A 5,000-nucleotide genomic window follows, 5' to 3' on the forward strand; every position below is an offset into this window, starting at 1 on the left:
TTGGGCTTTTTCAACATTTTCATTATAACCTTAGTCCGCATTTTATCCCTGGTCTGCAATCTGTATTTTACACTGACCATTCATCTGGTGAATTTTCTTCAGTGACCGAACCTCAAGTGCGTTGGTGGCGTTTGGAAGAACAGGTGAATTCTAGAGGCGAATTTCCAGTCTCTGCTGATGTCTGTCCAACAATTTTTTTACATCGCTAAATCTCTCCAAATTTATATTCAGAAGAAAAAAGGCCGAAATTTAATTCAGTCATATTGAACTGAAACAACGTACACACTTTCGTGTGTCTGTTCATCTTTAAGCCAGTCCCGATTCTCGTCCCGTCTCGACTGACTGCCCCTGGGTCTCCGAGGATGGTGTCTGATTGACTCGCGTGCCATTCACGTGCAAACATAATAAGGCTTGGTTACACAGGCAACAAAATGGCGTCCGGTCGATTGAGGTCCTTGTTTTTCAAACTCAATTTTTCTTCTTTTATGGCCGCAATATTCAATACTCAGGCTCAAAAATAAAAGACATCGGAATGCGTCTCAAGAGGAAACCATTCTTATAGCAGGAATACTTTTAAACTTACAATCTGCAGAGAATCAGACCTGTTGGATTTTAAAGAGTGGGATTTCACGCCATGAAGCGCATTATTTCAAGTTTTCCCCGTTGATCCTGAAACAAGAAACTGTGTTAGGCAAGTGCGTGGTGCTGTGTTTTCCACAGTACGCCCTGTTCCTTTGAAATACAAAGCTCATCTTTTTGCGGTTTCTAGCGGAGTGGTAAAAGAAATTCTTGACTTGAAGACATCGGTCAGCCTCAGAATCATAGGCGTTTATTGAGTTTTTCGCTGGAAACAAGATATTGCCAAACTCTGTATTACTATCACATAGATATGGCGGACATCGTGTAGGTGATCCTACGAAAATTGGTGTGCATGGTTTGCAATCATCTGTTTTGGCTATCCACTGTTTTAGTATATACTAATAAACTTTATTTAATCTATTGACCCCTCAGGCGCCCTTATAAGGACACCCCCAGAAAACGTGGTCTTGCTAAAAGCAGGCCCGCGGCCCACGGCCTGCGACGGCCCGGAGGCCCACTCAGTTTTGTTGTCCAGCGGTAAATCCACGCGCATGCACAGATTTGCATCGGGTTTGGGCGCAAAAATGAAAGACTGTGAGTTTGAATTCGTCTACCATTTTAATAATCATTTCAATCCTTTTCAATCATTTCTTTTGTTGCATGTTGCTAAGTGAAAAACGTTGTCATTCTCTGTTGTTTTCGTCTGTTTACAACAACAAACAGAAACAAGGATTCAAATGATTAAAATGGTAAACAAATTCAAACTCACCGTTGTCCATTTTGCACGCCCAAACCCGATGATGCATGAGCATGGATTTACCACTGGACCAAAAAACTGTGGAAAATCAGGCCTGGGCCGCAGGGCCGCCAAGCCACTGGGCCTTCAGGCCGCGGGTCGCTGGGCAAAACCCCAGAACACGTGTAAAATAGTCTGGTGTTAGACAGGGTAGAATCTGTTAAGTCTCTCTCCCAGGGGTCAATGTGTTACATGTAAGTGTCGACTGTGTTTAGCGCTGGACCACTAATTGGGGGAACTGAGCAGAAGTCAAATCAAGTCGACACTCATCAAAATTAATCATTGGTTGAATTTTGTGAAGAGGGGAAAACCGAAGTATCCAGAGAAAACCTGTCAGAGCAGAGAACTACTGTACAAAGCTAAAGACTTAAGAAATACTGCAACTGTACACTGATGAAGAAATAATGACCTCTGCAAAGACTCTTCCAGGTTTTGTTCGGTGAGTCCAAAATATTTAAGGTGCAATATAGGCCTTGCTACTTTAAATTGTTTGTTATCACGCAACAAGATGAAGTCATGAAGCCACTGAAAGGGCATATTATTGTGATGCATAAGCATTTAAATGTGATTCAACTTACAGTGGTATAATGGCAATTTGGTGTCATTAATTTTCTAGTTTGGTGAATGGGCAGATCAACTCGGTGATGGAAGGCCTGTGATGTTAGAGGAATACCTAAACAGGTAAAGATCACTATTGAATAATAATAATAATAATAATAATAATAATAACAATAATAATAATAATAATAATAATAATAATGATGATGATGATGATAATGTGGCTAAATGAAACTTAGGCAAAGTTAAAATCAAGGCGTTGCTGGCCAGTAGTGTTACAAACTAAAAGTTATTGAGGGGATCCCTATGCATGCAGTGGTGTTAACTTGCTCAATGTAGCAGATCGTTATGGATCTTTCAGCTGTTCTTTTTGGCTTGTCTTTTTGCTTTGTATTCGTTCTCGTCAATTTCTGGCTCAATTCATGTCTCGCTCTACCGCTTTCTATCTGCAGTCCTCTGAGGTGAGCTCTATGGCTTCGGGCATTTCCAGTTCAGCTGCTTCGTCAGTTGTTGACTTGAATGTGGCTGTCAGAGGGTATAAAATTATGATTCTTGACGACTCTTAGTTCACCTCTCTCTGACCAATACGGTTTCACTTCATCAGGAAAGTGGAACGTATCTGGCCAGCGTTCAATGCAATATTATAAACCTTTAATCATTTTGCATAAAGGGTCTTCATCTTGGGCCTACCTGATTTCTGTTAATTTGATATCTGATACTGGAAAAGCATGTAGAATCTGAATGCTGTCAACTGAAGATACAGTACAGCCTTTAGATGTTCACTTCTTCTGTTATTGTGTTGACTGGATCTTGAAGAGTGCATCTGCCATTTATATTTCTGAACCAGGTACATGAAAAAGCATGTGGCACATTCTGAAGCGCTATATTCTAATCAGGGGACGTTTCAAGAGAAGTGGGACTAGTGGCTTGTGGTCTCTTTCTGCAGTGATGGATTTACCCACATTATTATAGTTGCTGCACTCCTCACTCACTTCAAGTCAAATACAATAATAATAATGATAATAATAATAATAATAGTAATAATAAAATAAATTATTCATACATGTATCAATACCGGTAATTAATGATATTAAAGCAAGACTTGATTTCTCTAAATTCTTTCTCTTGTGGTGTTCCCCAGACCCACTGGCTCTGGTTTTGCATTACATCACAAAGAGGCTTTGTCTTGTCGGCCAAATGTTCTGCAATCTTGCCCACGTGGTTTACCATCCCAATTAACTTGTCGATATAAAGCAACAGTCAGTGGAGGGTACTGTTGCCAACTGAGAGCAATGCTGGCAATAAGCTTTATTTTAGAGTAATTTCGTACACAAGAAGGATCACTTTGATTCTTCAGATTGAAATCTTTCGTAGATCTTAAGTTTATGTAATTCCCCAGAATTTATCACAGTGACTTTGAATTTAAGTTGGATGAAGTTAATTGCACTAATGGGCTGATTCAACGGTACACTGTTGGCATCCATTGAAACCTTTCTAAATCTGACACCTTTTGTTGTTCCCGCTGGTGTCTGTTGCAACAAGGTTGATAGTATACTGATATCCAGTGCCTTAATATTTTTTTTAGGTATGCTTATCCTGATGAGGTCAAACTAAGAGAGCAAGCTTTTTTGATCTATGGACTAGAATAGAACACTACCAAGGTGGGATCTTGCTCGCGGTAATTTATTAGTCTTGCTCTAAATTTTCAAAGCTCAAGAAGAGTCATTATAAAAAAATTATTATTTTTTTGTGGAGAACTTGCTCCCAGTTTTGATCCCCAGACATAAAATCTGCAAACATACAAATGTACGTACATGTACAATTTGTAAATCAGTTGAGTTTGTTGCCTCTCTATTCTGCTGGGACTAGAGGGGTTTTCTCTGGGTACCATACAGCAGAGGTACAACATTATGTCATTTGACCTGCAAACAGGCAAACAGGCGTTATGCTAAACTTTAAAAGTACTGTACTAAGTATACATCAGTGAATGATTGAAAAACACTGTGATTTGACTATAATTTATGTGTAACTGTGTGGTGCAGTTCTAGTCAAACCTCACCTTTCAACGTTGCTCACAGGCACAGAGTCATCATCATCATCATGATCTATCAGACTCCGGCTTTTCAGTATTTAACCACTTAAGAAGTGACTGGCTCTGCAGTACATTTTCCTAATTATCCAACAAAAAATTATCTCCTTCAGTGAACAGTGGGAGGATGGAAATCTCTTATTAAAGAAAGGAAGATGATCGTGTCTCTTGCCAGAATGAGATTTTGCAAAGGTTAGAACATTTCTTCTTTTATGGTTGAAATTTCAAAGTACAGGATCTTAGATGCCACTCTAGGACACTTATTGAAGGTTCATTTTTGATTTTTTTTTGCATGAATTCGTATAACTTACAGTAGCCATTTCAAGGATATTTTCCCAGAGACTGGAGCTTGAATTTTAAGATTTGATGAGCAACCTTTTTTGTAGTTTCCTCTTGGATTTTACCAGCGAATCAATTCCCCTTGAAGTTAATCTGATTCACCAAACAAAAGCAAATCAAATTTACCAAATGACATTACGCTGCAAAGATCATTAGCTTAAACAATATTCTTTCTTGATCCCCGCTGTGTATGTGTAGTCTTCGAACAGTGCTATTGCATCAAAGTGAAGGAACATTTCTCGAAAAAAGCTATGACTTCTGACAAACAGCACGTAGACATTGTGCATGACTACAGATATTATTTTTTGTAATATCGCTGTGACCTGTAGTAAGCTAGTGTTTCATTTGGCAAGTGTGCCAGTTCTGTCCTTCTGTGATTGTAGTCAATCTTGGAAGTTACTTGAATGAGAAATATTCAATCATGGCAGAGTTATAACATTGCTAGTCGAAACAATTTTAAGCAATTGTCTCTTATAATTATAGACAACTTAAGATTCAAATGACTTGAACAGGATTCAGACCCATGACCCTCTGCGATGCTGGTGCAATGCTCTACCAACTGAGATATGAAGCTTCACAGTTGGGAGCAGGTCAATTTTTTGGCCTCATTTGTTCCTGTGAAAGGACTCAATAACCCAC

The sequence above is a fragment of the Montipora foliosa genome, chromosome 5, assembly GCF_036669935.1.
Source record: "Montipora foliosa isolate CH-2021 chromosome 5, ASM3666993v2, whole genome shotgun sequence".
Lineage (NCBI taxonomy): Eukaryota > Metazoa > Cnidaria > Anthozoa > Scleractinia > Acroporidae > Montipora > Montipora foliosa.